Below are 18,852 nucleotides of genomic sequence, written 5' to 3' on the forward strand. Positions count from 1 at the left end.
GCTCCTGTACAAATACAATGCAGTTGTTTGGTTGGTTTGTTTGTTTGTTTGTTTTTTAAATCCATATTGCAATGTAGTACAGCTTGAGGTCAGGCATGGTGTTCTCGGGTTTTGAGGCCTCCTATGCTCCACCTTGCTGGTTGCAGAAGACAATTTTCTGGTTTTTTTTTCTTTTTAAAATTTTTTTTAAAGATTTATTTATTATTATAAATAGGTACACTGTAGCTGTCTTCATACACACTATAAGAGGGTGTCAGATCTCATTACAGGTGGTTATGAGCCACCATGTGGTTGCTGGGATTTGAACTCAGTATGTTTGGAAGAGCAGTCAGTGCCCTTTACCACTAAGGAATCTCACCAGCCCATATATAATCTTTTTTCTTTTTAAAGTTTTTTTTTTTTAGGATTTATTTATTATTATAATTAAGTACACTGTAGCTGTCTTCCGACAGGACCAGAAGAAGGTGTCAGATCTCATTACAGATGATTGTGAGCCACCATATGATTGCTTGGATTTGAACTCAGAACCTTTGGTAGACTAGTCAGTGCTCTTACCCGCTGAGCACAACTTCTACCCAGATCAACAGCAAATGACTTCTTCCTATAGAAGAGAATCTTGGTATGAATGATGCTCATAAGCCACAGGATTAAATATATAGTGCTATCTCTTACAGAGTCAATATGTATTATACATTATAGTGTACTTAATGGATCAAGGTAATCTGGAGTTCTCAATGAAAACCAAATAAAGGAAATTATACTTGTTAAGGGCCTGCTGACATTTTATCTTTCTTTTCCTGATAAAACTATTTTGTTTAATTCTATATTGTTTCCTATAGTGTTTTTCTTTCCTCCTGTTAGAAGTCAAAAGTCAATCTTATTTGATTTGTTCTTTCTCAATAATCCTCTGATTTATACATCGTAGTTTGTTTCCATTGTTTCATTGTGTGTTCTGTGAACTGGTTGATAGTTAACTAAATTATACAATGCAATAATTTCTGATTTTTTAAAATCATTCTCTATGTACCTCAGCCTTGAGTTTGAGTATAAACAGCCTCCACAGCTTGTAATCAGGAATGTTTCTCTCTTCTCGTTCAGAGGAGACTGCAAGTTTGGCTGTGTTATAAAATAAAATTTGACATTACACTTCAATGGTCGCTCCTGGTTTTATATACCAGAACAATATTCCCTCAAAAATGTAATTCCATTTGAGATGGGTTGTACTATAGAAATATCTATGCACTTTCTCTAGCTCCTCCATTGGGGGCCCTGCGTTCCATCCAGTAGAGGCCTGTGAGCATCCACTTCTGTATTTGCCAGTCACTGGCATGGCCTCACAAGAGACAGCTATATCAGGGTCATGTTAGCAAAATCTTGCTGGCATATGCAATAGAATCTGCCTTTGGTGGCTGATTATGGTATGGATCCCTGAGTGGGGCAGTCTCTGGATGGTCCATCCTTTGTTCTCAGTTCCAAACTTTGTCTCTGTAACTCATTCCATGGGTATTTTTTTCCCTATTCTAAGGAGGAATGAAGCATCAACGCACTGGTCTTCCTTTTTCCTGATTTTTCTTGTGTTTTGCAAATTATATCTTGAGTATTCTAAGTTAATGGGCTAAGGAGCTGAAAGGGTCTGCAACCAAATAGGTGGAACAACAATATGAGCTAACCAGTACCCCAGGAACTCATGTCTCTAGCTGCATATGTAGCAGAAGATGACCTAGTCGGCCATCATTGGGAAGAGATGCCCCTTGGTTTTGTAACTTTATATGCACCAGTACAGGGGAACTCCAGGCCAAGAAGTGTGAGTGGGTGGGTAGGGGGAAAGTGCAGGGGGAGGGTATAGGGGACCTTCAGGATAACATTTGAAATGTAAATGAAGAAAATATCTAATAAAAAATTAAACAGCATAGAGACATTCAAGGGGAAAAGGAAAAAACAAACAAACAAACAAAAAAGAAGTAACTATGTAGACCACATGGTCTCAAATTCATGGATATGTGTTGCATCCAACTCGACCAGCAAGGAAAACACAACCACTGGTTCTTCTTAAAGCAGTTTACTCAGGCAGCTTCTCTCTTCAAATCCCCCGCTCCTCAGGGTACAAGCGTTTTTATCCACTCATGCCATAACCATGCCTCAATCGATCACCACAGGTCACATCACCTCACCAGGCAGGCTTGCTCAGCCAATCAGGGATTAAGGGCGAGCCCTCCACCAAATATGGGCTTGTTTACTGCCTGGCATAGATTTCCGTCCGGCTGGCCAGGGAGTCCGGAATGGCTTCCCACAGATATGAATTTGCCCCTAAAGTCCTGGAATTACTAGCATGTGCTCCTATGCTTATCAGTATTCATTTTTGACAGTGGTTATGTAGGCAGTGATGGCAAACACATGAAAGGACCTTAAGAGGATCATCTTCATAGAGTTCTTCAGTATTCCTTTTTATTTATGTTGTTTATGTTTGTTCTTCTTTTCCATAGTGTGTGTGTGTGTGTGTGTGTGTGTGTGTGTGTGTGTGTGTGTACTATGTAGTACCTTTCACAAACTCACAATGATCTTTCTGCTTATTTGCCCTCAGTGCTGGGGCTGTAGAAATTCTCTACTATACCCAGCTTAAGAAATAATTTGTATGATGTAAGTGGTCTCTATTTTTCTTTTTTACTCAGCTCTTACTATTTCTTATTTTTTCTTGGATATTTTATTTATTTCCCCTCTTCACACCTCCCTTTCAGAATACCCCTACTGCTTACCCTCTCCCCCTGACTCTGTGAGGGTGCTTCCATCCTACCGCCCCGGCAATCCCCTCCACTGGGGCATTGAACACCATTAGCCCTGAGGTCCTCTCCTCCCACTGATGTCCAACAAGGGCATCTTCTGCCACATGTGTGGCCAGTATCATGTGTATTCTTTAGTTGATGTTCCAGTCCCCTGGAGCTCTGGGGGTCTGCCCATGGGGCAGCAAACCCCCTCAGATCCTTCAGTCCCTTCTTCATCTTCTCCATCAGGAACCCCTGAGCTCAGTCCAATGACTGCCTAGGAGCTTCCTTCTCTGTATTTGTCAGACTCTGAAAGAGCCTCTCAGGAGACAGCCATATCAGGCTTCTATCACCAAGCACTTCCAGGCATCCACAATAGCATCTGGGTTTGGTGGCTGTATATGGGATGTATCCCCAGGTGGGGCATTTTCTGTATGGCGTTTCCTTCAGTCTCTGCTCCATACTTTTTTAAGACTCCGGGGAGCCCAAGCAGGCATCTCCTGAGTGAAACACGTGCAAAAAGCAAGAGAAATTTATTTTTCCAGTGCTCTGGGGTAGTCCCAGTCCTGAAGGAGAGTCAGCGATACCTGGCACTCATTAACAGTTTTGATGGGGTTTCCAGCGGCACAATAGAGCATCATCAACTAGGCACAATGTGATTGGCAGAACAGTGCACCCTTTAAACTGATTGGTCTTTTGGTAATGAGTTGACAAGGAGTTCCCTTGTCTGAGGGTGGGCAACAGTCCATCCTGTGGAATGTGTCTCCACCCACAGGTGGGTTCCCACACCTAGGTCTGAGCTATGCTAATTAGCGTCTCTCTCCCAGACAGGCAAGCATTTCCTGACCTTCCCAAAGTTCCTGAGCTGACCTTTTCATTTCGTCTCCATATTTCCTCCTCTGAGTATTTTGTTCACCCTTCTAAAAACCACTGAAGCATCCACAGTTTGGTCTTCCTTCTTCTTAGACTTCATATGGTCTCTGAATTGAATCTTGATATTCTGAACTTTTTGGATAATATCCACTTATCATTGAGTACATACCATGTTTGTGCCTTTGTGACTGAGTCACCTCACTCAGGAAGATATTCTCAAGTTCCATCCATTTGGCTGAAAATATCATGAATTCATTGTTTTTAATGACTGAGTAGTACTCCATTGTGTAAATGTAGCACATACTATGTATCCATTCCTCTGTTGAGGAACTTCTGGGTTACTTCCAGCTTCTGGCTATTATAAATATGGCTGCTATGAACATACTAGAGGATGTATCCTTATTACATGTTGGAGCATCTTCTGGGTATATGTCCAGGAGTGGTATAGCTGGGTCCTCATGTAATACATGCCCAATTTTCTGAGGATACAGGAGATTGATTTCCGGAGTGGTTTTACCAGATTGCAATCCCAAAAGGAATGGAAGAGTGTTCCTCTTTCTCCACATCCTCTCTAGCATATGCTGTAACCTGAATTGTTTTGTTTGTTTGTTTGGCTGGTTGGTTTTTTTGTTTGTTTGTTTGTTTTTCTACAAAGGGCTTCTCTGTGTAGCCCTGGCTGTCCTGGAACTCACTCTGTAGACCAGGTTGGCCTAGAACTCAGAAGTCTGCCTGCCTCTGCCTCCCAAGTGATTGGATTAAAGGAGTGCACAACCACTGCCCTGCTCTTTTCTTATTTTTTTTGTAAGATTATTTTTATATGAGTACACTGTGGGCAATTTTCCCATACAGTTGGTTCTGGTCCACCAAGTGGTTGCTGGGAATTAAACTCAGGACCTCTGTAAGAGCAGTCAGTGCTCCTAACTGCTGAGCCATCTCTCTAGCCCCCTAGGTTTTTCATCTTAGCCATTCTGACTGGTGTGAGGTGGAATCTCAGGGTCATTTTGATTTGCATTTCCCTGCTGACCAAGTATTTGAACATTTTATTAGGTATTTCTGAGCCCTTTGAATTTCCTCAGTTGAGAATTCTCTGTTTAGCTCTATTCCCCATTTTTTTAATAGAATTATTTGGTACTCTGCAGTCTAACTTCTTCTTTTTTTTTTTTTTTTGGCTTTTGAGACAGGATTTCTCTGTATCATTCATACCAAGAGTCTCTTCTATAGGAAGAAGTCATTTGCCGTTGATCTGGGTAGAAGTTGTGCTCAGCGGGTAAGAGCAGTGACTGTTCTAACGAAGGTTCTGAGTTCAAATCCCAGCAACCATAAAGTGGCTCGCAACCATCTGTAATGGGATCTGAAACCCTCTTCTGGTTCTGTTTGAAGATAGCTACAATGTACTTAATTATAATAATAAATAAATCCTAAAAAAAAACCATTAAAAAGAAAAAAGATTATATATGGGCTGGTGAGATTCCTTAGTGGTAAAGGGCACTGACTGCTCTTTCAAAAGTATTGAGTTCAAATCCCAGCAACCACATGGTGGCTCATAACTGCCTGGAATGAGACCGGACACCCTCTTCTGGTGAGTATGAAGACAGCTATAGTGTACCTATTTATAATAATAAATAAATCTCTAAAAAAATTAAAAAAAATAAAATATAAAAAGAAAGATAATTGTCTTCTATAGCCAGCAAGGTGGAGCATAGGAGGCCTCAAAACCCGAGAATACCATGCCTGACCTCAAGCTGTATTACGTAGCAATAGCGATTTAAAAAAAACAAAACCAAAACCAACTGCATAGTCTTTTGTGTTTGGTTGAAATGTTCTTTAGATATCTGGTAGGGCTATTTCACTCATAACCTCTGTTAATTTCATTATTTCTGTTTAGTTTCTCTCAATAACCTATCCATTGGTGAGAGGGGAATGCATGAATAGCTGGCAGTCCCTAATGTCCCTACAACCCACTTGTACTACTTTGAATACTGCTTCCTAATAATTCATATCCTTGTGACACATCAGAATAGGGTTGGGGGTGATTTGAATGAGATGTCATCTTTTAGTCTTTGGCGTTTGAATATTTGATACCCTGTTGGTGGCTATTTGGGAAGGGGATTGGTGGTATGGCTTTGTTAGATGGAGTATGTCATTTGTGGTAGCTATGTAGTTTCAAAAGTCTCCAGGTACCCTCAGTTCTTTTTCTTAGCTCCCTGATTACAGATCAAAATGTGATGTTTCAACTGCTGCTCCAGCCACCTGTCTTCACACCTTCACTATCAAAAGATTTTAACCCTTGGAAACATAAATACAATTAAACCTTTTCTTTTCTTCTTTTCTTTTTTTTCTTTCTTTTTTTTTTTTTTTTTTTTTTTTTTGGTTTTTTCGAGACAGGGTTTCTCTGTATAGCCCTGGCTGTCCTGGAACTCACTTTGTAGACCAGCTGGCCTCGAACTCAGAAATCCGCCTGTCTCTGCCTCCCGAGTGCTGGGACTAAAGGCATGCGCCACCACACCGGGCCCTAAACCTTTTCTTTTATAAGTTTTTTTGATTACTGTGTTTTATCAGAATCCCCCCCCCCCACACACACACACACTGCACACACACAAGAGCCTAATACGGAGGCCGTGTAAAAAATAGAAAGAAAAAATATGTTAAAGCTTCAACTTATAGATAACTGAACTGGGTTGATTGGAACCCTGAATTCATTTAGCATTAACCATGTAACAAGCCATGTAAAGACCCAGTGACAAGGAACAGACTCTTGTAGAGGGGTTCTGAGGAAGGGATGTCCGGGAACAGTGAAACAAAGGACTAGAAGTCAAATCTCGGCTCTAAGCTGGCATGGCGGCCTATGTTCTGCTGGGGACAGCTTTCCAACCTGCTTTCTCTGTTCTGCTCTGCTTTTTCTGGAGATCTCCAGACAACTCTCTCTGTTTTACTCCAGGGAGTTCTCTCTTGCAATTCTAAACAATTATTCTCTGGACAGCTCAACTCCTGTAGCTCTTAACCCCTGCCTTTTGTTTTACACTTCAATCCAGTCATTTATTTCCGGTTTCCTTTTCATTATCCTATAAATCAGCATCCTCCTGACTCCAGCCGCTTAACTCTTAGAAACAGCAAGCACACATTTATTTTTTAATTTTGCAAAAGAATTCAGAGGTCCACCTGCCAGATTAATGGCTAAACTAGCCAGAGTGGGAAATTCCACACCTAGACCTAATCTTGTTTTGTCCCAGGATGAACATTTAACTCAAGGCTTTGTCTGCCTTTGTAAGCATAAACAAAGAAACAAAGAAAAAAAAATTAGCTGGGTGGGATTCTCTGCAATCTTCACTCTCTAAATCTCTTTATCTCCTCCCTTAGTATCTTTCAAACAAGTTGGCTTATAGTGTAACCACCTCTGTTCCTTTAGATTTGTGAAGCCACTGATATAATTCATATTTCATCCTTATATTTTTGCACACTCTTAAGAGCTGTCCTTTATGTACCAGCATTTGCCATTTTGCTAAAACATTAGCCACACCTTTACCTCCTGACCTTGTACTTGTTCTGATTTTCATGAAGTTATTCAAGTTAACAGGGAGGGAATTCCTTAAAGGAGGAATGTAAAATATGTACATTACTATACAAACAAGTCTTATGCCCATTGCTGCTATCTACACTTGTGGAGGCCCACATCTGATGGCCCTGTCCCATGGGCAGGAGGCATGTCATTCTGTCCCCACCAAGGCCATGCTGGACTTGGCAACCAAGAATAAGGAAAGATCATGGAGGCGAGTATGGTTATGACCTGAATCAGAGACATGAACTGTTGGGGAATCTCAGCAGACAAAATGACAGAGAGGCTGGTTTCCTTCTCAGAAATCTCCAGAAAGGAACTCTTATGGATAAATTTTAAAATTCTGACTCCAGGCTGGCATGCTCTGCCCTTACCCTTTTGGCTCTCCAATCCTCTTTCATCATCCTTACCTCTTGATCCATCCCCAACTATATATAACTCTCTGACCACACTCTCTTTCCCATGTGCCTCATTCTGAGAAAACTAATCACCTGCTATCTGTCTTTCTTCCTATATATGAATGAGTGGTCTTGAGTCTCACAGAAGTCTCCGCCTAGTCAGTTCTCAGACATTCTTTTCTCTTTTGCTTCTCTTTAAGAATCTCTGGACATCCCATTTCCCTTTTAGACCTGATTTTTTGTTTTGTTATGTTGTAGCTTTGAAGATCTGAGCTTGCATTCAAGTAGGCTGTGAGCTCCCTATTTAACCTACCCTAGCCTTGAACTCATGAGCCTTCCTGCCTCTGTCTCCTAAGTACACAACATAATAAACCAGGTAACTCTTGTTAACTGTTACAACCCTATTTTTCCTCCAGCATGTCCTCATGATGTAAATTAGACTAACAATCTATTCATATTTGATAATCTCTCTCCAGTACCTGTGACTAAGAATGGCTTTTATCCTTGTTTCAATGCATCGGATATTGCAAAATGAAAATTATGTGACTTTTAAGGCTACTTCATAAAATGTTATAGAGGGTCTTCATTGTTAATGTAAGTAAATACTTTCTCTTGAAGACTTCAGCTGCCATGTAAAATTCTGATTCACTCTGAGGTCACCAAGTTTAGGAAAATACAAATTAGTGAAGATGGAGAGACCTTTAATTGGGCGTGAAAAATACAATGGCCGCCAATTTCCAAAGCTTCACCATAGTGGTCCCAGGCTTATCACATATCATCAACAGCAGACACACACGGATCACAGCCATCCAGTCAGGCCCCTCCAAATCTCCTATCATATAAGAGGTAAGAGCTGCCTAAAGCTATTATGATTTAAGGAAATTGTAGCCATGCACCAGCAAGTAACTATAACACTTTCCTTCACCCATAATGACTGAGCTGACCATTTGCTCTTTTCTGTTTACATATTCTGCATTCCTTTCCAGAGATCCTTGCCTGGAGGCCTGTGTGAGGTTAGTAAGGGTCTCCTTTAAGTGTAGAGATGTAGGGTAAGGTGATGGTTCAGTTGGCAGAACTTCTCTGAATTCTAATATATTCACCTTTAAGTTCTCTGTAAGATAACTGAGTTTGTAGTAAAAATCTGGGTATGGAATCTCTAGACAGAATACCTGGATCAGCTGTTGATCTCGTTCAACTTCAGCCCAATCATATACTGAGAGACACAGAATGTGATGATGACATCTTGGTGGTGATTCTTTAAAAAAAAGAAAAAAAGAAAAACAACTGAAAATGGAGGGGGATTTTGTTATTTTAAGATGCGTTTATTTCCTGAGGTTGCCTGTTTACAATATTTCCGCTGGCCCTCAGGGCTTTAGTCCTTTTCCCTCACCCAATACCAGATCAGGTTCCCTTACCCCCCACTGCCCCCCACCCCACCCCTTTCACATTCCCTCCCAAGTCCCTCCCTCCCTCCCTCCCTCTCTCCCTCCCTACTTGTGATTGCTTTCTTATTTCTCCCAAGTGGGACTGAGGCGTCCTCACTTGAACACTTCAGCTTGTTGAGCCTTTTGAATTCTGTGGACTGTATCTTGTATATTCTATATGGATTTTTTCTTTTTTCTTTTTTTTTTTTTTGGCTAATATCCACTTATTAGTGATTACATACCATGCATGTTCTTTTCGGTCGGAGTTATCTCACTCAGGATGATATTTTCTAGTTCCATCTGCAAAAGTCAGTATGTCCTCATTCTTAATAGCTGAGTAGTATACCGTTGTGTAAATGAACCACATTTTCTATATCCATTCTTCTGTTGTGGGAGGAGGTGAGAGACTCCCAAGGACTCATAGGGAGGGACCTTTGATGAAATATCCGACAGTAGGGAGAGGAAAATTATAGAGCCCATCTCCAACAGGAAGACAGGACATCAAGTGAGGGATGGGGTTGCCATCTCACAGTTACACCTCTCACCCATAATTGTCTGTCTGAAAGAATTAAAAGGATGGAAATGGAGAGGAGCCCAAGGAAAATAAGGCTCAGAGTGGGATCCAGCTCAAAGGGAGGTCCCAAGGCCTGACACTATTACTGAGGCTATGGAATGCTCACAAAAAGGGAACTATCAAGACTGTTCTCTGAAAGACCCAACAAGCAGCTGATGGAGTCAGATGTAGTTATTTGCACACAACAAATGGACAGAAACAGCTAACTCCTGTTGTTGAATTAGGGAAGGCTGAAAGAAGCTGAGGAGACGGGTGATTCGGTAGGAGGACCAGCAGTCTTAAATAATTTGGACCCCCGTGATTTCTCAAACACTGAACCACCAAAACAGACAGCATACACCAGCTGGTATGAGGCCCCTAACACACATATAGTAGAGGACTTCCAGTCCATGTTCATTCAGAGACGAAGCACCTAACCCTCAAGATACTGGAGGCTCCAGGGAGTTTAGAGGTCAGGTGGGGTGGCTGGTGGGGGCATCCACATGGAGATGGGGTGGGGTGGGGAGGAGGTATGGGATGTGGAGCAGTAGATGGGGAGGTGTGGGGAACGGAATATGGAGTGTAAAAAATGAATTACAAATAAAATTAAAAAGATGTGTTTATTTTATTTCTATGGGTGCACTGTAGCTGTCTGCAGACACACCAAAAGAGGGCACCAAATCCCACTACAGATGGCTGTGAGACACTAGGTGGTTGCTGGGAATTGAACACAGGACCTTTGGAAGAACAGTTGGTATTCTTTTTGTTTGTTTGTTTGTTTGTTTGGTTTTGGTTTTTCGAGACAGGGTTTCTCTGTATAGCCCTGGCTATCCTGGAACTCACTCTGTAGACCAGGCTGGCCTCGAACTCAGAAATCCGCCTGCCTCTGCCTCCCGAGTGCTGGGATTAAAGGCGTGCACCACCACGCCCGGCTTGGTGGTGATTCTTTTTTTTTTTTTTTTGGTTTTTCGAGATTCTTTAGGTGGAAGAATGCCCCCCACAAGTTACAGGTGTGCTTCCCAAAATGGCACTGGGAACTAACTTTCTGTTCTCTTCTGTTCTGTGAAATTCCACAGGTCATTCTTACCTCTGAAAACATCGTTAGTGGACACATGGGTCTTAGTATAGGTTGTTGCAACTAGCCTTCTCTACCTGAGTTTGCAGATAGCAAATGATGAATGATCTCCTATGAAGAAGGCCATACATACACCCTCTTCCAGCCTAGGTTTTCCAAGCCATTTTCAAAAACACTAACACAAGTTTCACTGGGGATCTTTCGTGTATAAGAATGAAAACCGATCTTTATCTCTCAACCTGCACAAAAATCATTCCTAATCTAGGTATGTCACTCTAAAAGCCTCAATGTAGGCGCTTCCAAGTCGAACCTTTTAGAGGAATACATAGGGGAACATTATTCAGGATACAGACAGAGGTGAGGAACTCCTGAAGGTGTTGTTGTTCCTCAGGAAATAATAGTGACGATAATCTAATGGACGTCACAAAATTCAAAAGCTCTGTAAAAACAAAGGAAATGGTTACTCAAGTGAAAAGACAACACACAGAATGAGAGAAAAGCCATTGCTAACTACACCTGACTGTGCATCATAGATCCAGAGTACACTCAGAAATAAAAACAGGAACAAACATTTCCATCATTTGGCAGTAATTCTTTAAAATGACAAACAAGCAAGATGAGCGGTGCCTTCTGTGTTAGGCCCCTAAGAGAACGGGGGGGTCTTCCCTTTGGTCAGATATAGGAGAACGTATAAGAAACGTGGTATTTAGATACAAGAGGAATGGGTGTTGTTCACAAACTAACGCCCCACAAATGTCACCATGGCAAAAGTATGAGGCTCTATAATGCAACCTGGCATGCTGTTGGCAGTGTAGTAAATGAGCAACTCATTGGCGAGCTTGGTATTTGTTTGTTGTTTATTTTTTTATTTTTTTATTTTTTTAATTTATTTATTATATGTAAGTACACTGTAGCTGTCTTCAGACACTCCAGAAGAGGGCGCCAGATCTTGTTACAGATGGTTGTGAGCCACCATGTGGTTGCTGGGATTTGAACTCTGGACCTTTGGAAGAGCAGTCGGGTGCTCTTACCCACTGAGCCATCTCACCAGCCCTGTTTTATTTTTTGACAGAGAGTCTCTCTCTATATACCAGGTAAACCTGAAACTCATTATGTAGACCCAAATGGCCACACACTCACAGATATTTGCCTGTTTCTACCAAGTGCGTTTTTGGACTAAAGTCATATGTCACTTCACCTGGCTAAGGACAAGGTGGCTGCAAAAGAATTAATGTGTATATTGAGCATATAAAGCATCCCCTTTAAAATCAACTTTGTTATAAAGCAATAACAGTTTGCAGCCGGGCATAGTGTGACACACTCCTTTAATCCCAATACTTGAGAGGAAAAGGATCTCTGTGAATTCAAAGCTAGTCTTGTCTACATAGTGAGATTCTGTCAAAAGAAAAAAGAAAAAAAGCTTGCATCAGCAATAGTGTCAGAGTTTGGTGCCCTCCCATGGGATAAATGCCAAGTCGGGTTAGTCACTGAATGGCCTTTCCTTCAGTCTCTGCTCCATTTTTTGTCTCACCATTTCTTTTAGGAATAATTCTGGGCCAAAAATTTTGAAAGTGGTTTGGTGACCCCATTCCTCCACTGGGGCCCTGTCTATTTACTAGAGATGGTCTCTTCAGGTTCTCTCTCCCCACTCTTGGGCATTTTGGCTAAGGTCACCTACAATGAGTCCTGGGAGCCTCCCACCTCCCAGGTCTCTGGGACTTTCAAGAGGTTTTCCCACACCACCCAACTAAGCCACCCACCCCAGACAGCTGCACATTTCCAACCATTTTCCTGGCCTTCTTTGCTTCTCTCCTGTCTCTCCCCATACCTGATCCTACCCCCCCCCTTTTTCCCTCCCCCTCCCTCCTCTCCCATCTACCACTCTTCTTCCCTGTGCCTCCTACGATTAATTTGTTCCCCTTCTAAGTGAGATTGAAGAACTATTTGTTCAACTTCTTAGGGTCTGTGGGGTGTATGATGGGTACTCTGTACTTTTTGGCCCTGGCATATAATGTAACAGAGGACTGCCTTGTCCAGAGACAAGATGTATGAGAGAGGATGTGTCTTATCCTGTAGATAGGGAATGCCCAGGGTAGGGGGTAGGAGACCCTCTCACAGGTGAAGGGGAGGGGGAAAGAATTCTAGGAGGGGGGACCTGGAGGAGGGGTAACATTTGGGATGTAATAAATAAAATAATGAATAAAATAAAAATAAAAAACCTAAAACTCTTGCACACAACAATAACTCACCCAAATTTATCAAAATACATATCACTTAATTAACTTATTTACAATTAAATTTTGTACTTGAAATGGTTCTGTAGAGGATCACAATAAATTTTATACTTCCAGTATTGAATATATTTCATACGTTTAACTTCCAGAAAAATGAAAATGAACATCCCTAATAGTCGAGATAGTATCCTGTAAAGGGTAAAGGGAAATAGTCAGAAAATAGAAAACCACAAGAAGGGGCTGGTGAGATGGCTCAGCAGGTAAGGGCACCTGACTGCTCTCCCAAAGGTCCTTAGTTCAAATCCCAGCAACCACATGGTGGCTCACAACCATCCGTAATAAGATCTGACTCCCTCTTCTGGTGTGTCTGAAGACAGCTACAGTGTACTTAACATATAATAAATAAATAAATCTTAAAAAAAAAAAAAAAAGAAAACCACAAGAAGAGGGTACCTGGGTTCAGCTGAAGCTGCACCCTGTTCCTCCCAGAGAGGAACACTTTGACAGCCAATGGGAAAGATCCTGATCTGCATGATCCCAGTCCCGATGAATCAGGGTTTAATGGTCAAAAGAAATAAAAGAGTGTGAAAGAGAAATCAAATAAACAACAACAGAAAAACAAAATGAAAAACCCAAAACTGCTGGGCAGTGGTGGCACATGCCTTTAATCCCAGCACTTGGGAGGCAGAGGCAGGCATATTTCTGAGTTCGAGGCCAGCTTGGTCTATGGTGTGAGTTCCAGGACAACAGCCAGAGTTATACAGAGAAACCCTGTCTGGAAAAACCAAAAAAGAAAAAAAAAAAAGAAAAAAAAAAAAAAAAAAAAGAACAACAAGTTCTGCTTAAATGTGAATGAGGGAGCCCTTACTCAACTGTTTCACTGTTGGAGGAGAACTTCCATTGTGGTAAATCTAATGAAATCATTTGGAGTTTTTGTTGTTGTTCTTTGGTTGTTTAGATGTATTTTTGAGAACAGGGATTCGTATGCAGCCTTAGTGGTGGTTTCTAAAATTACTAAAACTATATCTATCCTGTGACCCAGCTAATCATATGTATATATATATATATACATACATACACACACACACACACTCTGGGAATATGTATATATGTATATTATGTATATATATATGTATATATGTATATATATATATATATACATATACATATGTATATATAATATCCATACACTCTGGGAATCCATATCATAGCAAAGAGATATTAACACTTGTTTACCACTATTCTTTCCACTATTTTCACAAAAGCAAATAAATGGTATCAGTCTATATGTTCATTAATACAGACAGATGTATAATGAAACTCTGTTATAAATTTAATGGAATTTTATTGGGTAATCAAAAATGGAACTTATAGAAAGATGGAATAAATTGGAAAAGATGAATGAGGCAATTGAGGATTAGGAAGACAATCACAACATGTTCCCTCTCATGTATAGACACAAACTTCTGATTTTATGCATGTGCAGCTCCAGCTTTTGCCTCTTATTAGTGACTCATCACCATCTATGAGGCAAGTGCTCCATCTTCCTGGTGAATGAGCAGTGGTTCAGTTTACTTCTCAGCAAGAAGAGAGTTCTAGTCTCTGGGGATCATGAGATACCTCCAGTCAGAAGCACATGATGGTTCATCTCATATTTTCACTTTTAATCTTCCATATGGCTTCCCTTTCCTGTTTCCTGATAATCCTTCCTAGTTTTCAATCTTTGAAAAATGAGAAAAGGTCAGGTGTGGTGGTAAACAACTTTAATCCTAGCACCCAGAAGACAGAGGCCATGAGATGTCTGAGAGTGCAAAGCCAGAATGATCTCCATGGCCAGTTCCAAGCCTGTCAAGCCAACAAAGTGAGACAATCTCAAAAATAAATAAATGAGAACCCTTTTAAGGTCGGGTGAAAATAAAGAGAAAAGGCAAAGAAAAGGAGAGACATTGGCCAAGAGCAGTTGTTATTCTTGCAGATGTTCTGGCTTCCATTCACAGCACCCAGATGAGGACTCAAAATCATCTGTAGCTCCAATCCCAGGGGTTCCTACCTTTTCTTCTGACCTTCATAGCCACTAGGCATGCACGGGGGTTGGGGAGGGGGCATGATTATACATGCAGGCAAAATATATGGAATAAGTCTAATAAAAATTTAAAAATCACCAGAAAAGGTACTTTTATGAGGATACAATGTCAGACTCCTAGAATCAGATACAAATACTGGTAGGCAACAACTCCTGTGGCCTCGTGAGACAGCCTTGGGCTTTCAGTGCATCACCTTCCACCAGCCTTGCCTGGTTGTAAGGAACTGAGGCACTTTGATGGTAGCTTCTTTATCACTGGAGCGTGAGTGTGGCCATGGTACTTTCTGGTTTTTTTGTTTGTTTGTTTGTTTGTTTTTGTTTTTTTCCTGTTTGTTTGTTTTTCGAGACAGGGTTTCTCTGTATAGCCCTGGCTGTCCTGGAACTCACTTTGTAGCCATGGTACTTTCTGAAAGAGCAAGAACCACTAGATGAGCCATAGTAAGTATTGGCAAGATTTACCTCTGCCAGTGGTAGCGCGCGTGTGTACCGTCCCACAAGTGGGAGGCGTGTAAGCTGTGGTAACCGGAAGTGACCTAAGGCGCACAACCTCTGGGATCGAGTTGTAGTTTCCTGCTCGGACCGCTTGTGCTTGGAGTCTGGACCGTTGGGGTTGTGGATGTCTGCAGGCGGACTTCGTGTCCCACGTGCTTTGTGCCGGGCTCTGAGAGTTGCAGCGTGAGGTGAGTGAGGGTCAGGCTGTCCGGACACCGGGCTGTCCTGCCGCCGCGGTTTGTGCTGCCTGATGGCTGCAGGTGGGCATCAGCTCTGTTTTCATTCTTCTCTTGCGGGGTTTTCGCTTCTGTTTTGTCACTTACCGATATGCTCTGCCGTGGGATTTTGCCACATCGTTCGAGAACGTTGTGTGTTCAGGGACACAGTTTGGGCAGGAGTGAGTGCATGGGCGCTGCAGGATCCGAGCCTGCGATCAATGTGCGGTGCTTGTGAGGGCGACTGCGCTGCTTTCTGGTCCCTTTGTGTTTGAGTAGCTGGTAACTGGAGAAAAACTCCAAGGAGTAAGAGAAAAAGGGAAAATGAATTTATGTATGTTTTCGCCCAAACTGGGGACGCAGTATCTATGTCAGTCTAAGCAGCATTAGCAATAGATTGCTTTTATTGAATTGAAGGAACTGTATGAAAGCCAGGGAATAGGAGTAAATTGTTTAGTGTAGTCCCAGGCATCCTACCAGGGATTTAAGCCTTAGTTTCACCCCAGACACCAGGTGTTCTGATCATTTCCTTCCGGTGGAGCTGGAGCTGAAAACAGAAAAGGGATTAAAAAAAAAAAACCTAAACCGAATGCAATTTTCAATTTCTGTTGTCAGTTTACATAACTATTGGGGTTCGTATGTGTGGCTAGGAGCAGAAAAGTGTGCTCTAGAGAGGTTTTAGATCAGAAGCCTAGGTTTCTGCATCCAAACAGGCAAGGGCCAGCCTCAACCAGTAGCCTCCTGTAGAGACCAGTGAGGTGAAAAGCAGAAAGAGGGAGGGACTGAGATGTGGATGAGCAGTGTTGGGTTCCCAGTATCCACATTCACACTATGGCTTTGAGCTGCCAGGAACTGCAGTTCCTAGGAACCCACTGCTCCCTTCTGGCCTCCTGGTGCACACACAGACAGCCAACACATCCCTGTAATTTTTTTCTTTTTCTTTTTCTTTTCTTTTTTCATTCTTTTTTTTTTTGAGTAGAAAGAATAGGCCTTAAAAAAAAAAAAAAAAACTTTTCCCCCAGTGAGCTACTTTCTCCACCTAACCCCCCCCCCCCCCCCCACACACACCATTTGGTAAAAAAAGGAAAAGAGAACCAGAGGATGAGACTCCACACATTGGTTACATTAAGCAGAAGAATAGTTAAAGTGACCTAGTGACCCCATGTCTGTCTCTAGTGCACAGCTTTGAGGTTAAGTTTAGAAATCAAGCTTTATGTATTAAAGTAGTGCTGCAGGTTGTGGTGGTACAGGACTGTCCTGTAATCTTAGCACTCTGCACACAGAGGCTGCAGGATGACTGCATTATGGAGGCTGGGCTGGGCATGAAGTAGGTTAGGGGTCAGCAGAGTCGGAGTAAGAGCCAAAGTGCAGAAGACGCGCATGATGCTTTTTAGTAAAAGCAGATTTGTGTGTGTGTGTTTCATTTTCAAGGTTTGTTTTTATTTTACATATATGAATGAGCATTTGACGGGTTGTATATAGGTACACCAAGTGTGTGCCTAATGCCCAGAGAAGCCAGAAGGGGAGATCTGAGACCCTGGAATTAGAGTTTGTGAGCCCCATGTGGGTACCGAACCTGGGACCTCTAAGATCACCAAATGCTTTGTCAGGTGTATTATAAGGAGATAGGCAGCATTTAGTTCAAGCCTGGCAGAGCCCAAGTTTGTCAAATTTCATATTGCTTGCCAGCCTCATGTCTGTGAATGAAAATCGATTAGCTCAGGAGAACATGGCCACTCAGAGACACGTGTCTTTGACATGTATTGCCCTTGATTTTAAATTAAAATTTGTTAAGGGTTGGCCTCATGCACTGTGTATTCAAATGCTAACTTGTGTGCCCTGAGTTCTGCTTAAAGCCCTGACGTGGGCATTGTCATGAATTTTGAAGAATCTCCTCTATCAATGTGGTTGGTGTAAAGAATGTTCCCCAATTAACTCAAATGGACTGAATAGCAAAAGACTGGGCAGAGTAGAGAGGAAGATTAGACTTCCAGTCTCAGCCAGGAGTCCCAGCAGGGAGAAGGAGTTCACCATGAGGCAGATGAGGGTAAAAGAGAAGGCCATGAGGTAGAGGAAGAAGGGGATTGTTGCTATGAGGTCAGGCATGACGAGGATTCACCAAGGGGGTTCTCTGTGTGCACACCTAGCTACACCAAGGAGCCAAGGAGAGACTAAATGTAAGTAACTCGGAGTATGTGGCTGGGAAGTAGCTAGGTACCATCTAGGCTTAAAAGTTTTGCTCAGCTATTCTGATTAAAGCTTACTGACTAAATCAGTAGATCTCTGTCTCAGTTAGTTGGGAGCAAGGCCGGTTAGGAAAACTGCCACTTTTAAATTTAATCATATGAACTGTCTTTGGTTTTGAAACTCAGCTTTCTGTGCACGGCCCAAGCCGACTGTTCACCTAACCTCAGTGAGTCTGATGTCCATTCTTCCGTTGTAGAGTTGACGTGGTAGAGTCAGAGAGGAGGTGATACCATACATCTAATAGTGGTGCTATTAAGTTTTCAGATGTCTTTTTAGTAGCTATTACTTTACATTCAGTTACCCAAGAAATTACTGTGACCAAAAATCTGAGTTAATATGGGTTTACTTTCTTCCCTTCACTCTGAGTAAGGAGAAGCCTAGCACTGCTCCAGGAGAGCACGGATTCTCTCACTATAGTTCTGCCTAAATCTCTAAAGTGCTGGGTCTTTTTTTTTTTTTTTTTTTTCCTACATAGAGGTTGTTTTGTTTTTGTTTTTTTTTTTCTTCCTTCCTCCTCCTGTGGGCTGCTGTCTGTTCTTTTTTGACAGGCTCTTGGGGTGCAAAGCTGGACGTTGGTGTAGAGGCTTACTCCTTTATGTTGGATGTGCTTCCTATGAGACAATGTTGGAATAGTTTGTCTTTAAGTCTCTTTAGGGCCTTTTAAAGTTAAGTTTCCACTTTCATTTCTAACTTGAGGAATTGGTTATACACTGGAATAATGATGATTTCTTAACATTCTATGGGTCTCTATCATTTGTAGTAATTTAAAAATTTTCAGTTTTCTGCCTCTTAGGGGTTGATGAGAGAAGGAGACATTTCAGGTTGAAGTATGCCCTTGCAGGCAGCAGGGAGGTTCAGCCTCCTTGAACCGAACATCGAACAGGAACACAAAAGCATATTGACAGATTGCTATACAAAAATTGTTTTTTCTTTGGTGAAACAAGTT

At 41.8% G+C, this 18,852-nt stretch overlaps 1 protein-coding gene across 2 annotated transcripts in view; it reads left to right on the plus strand.

Annotated features, from left to right (window-relative positions):
• Positions 1 to 15,399: 15,399 nt before the first annotated feature.
• LOC110298494 (uncharacterized) overlaps positions 15,400 to 18,852 on the plus strand; it is a 28,404-nt gene continuing 24,951 nt past the window's right edge. Inside the window, exon 1 of one of the 2 annotated variants that reach the window (XM_085841841.1) lies at positions 15,400 to 15,632. The gene's annotated coding sequence lies outside the window, so the exon portion shown is untranslated. The remainder of the gene's footprint in view (positions 15,633 to 18,852) is intronic. The other variant, XM_021167784.3, reaches the window with a different exon arrangement.

Source organism: Mus caroli, unplaced genomic scaffold, assembly GCF_978045245.1.
Source record: "Mus caroli unplaced genomic scaffold, Mus_caroli_1 scaffold_8, whole genome shotgun sequence".
NCBI lineage: Eukaryota > Metazoa > Chordata > Mammalia > Rodentia > Muridae > Mus > Mus caroli.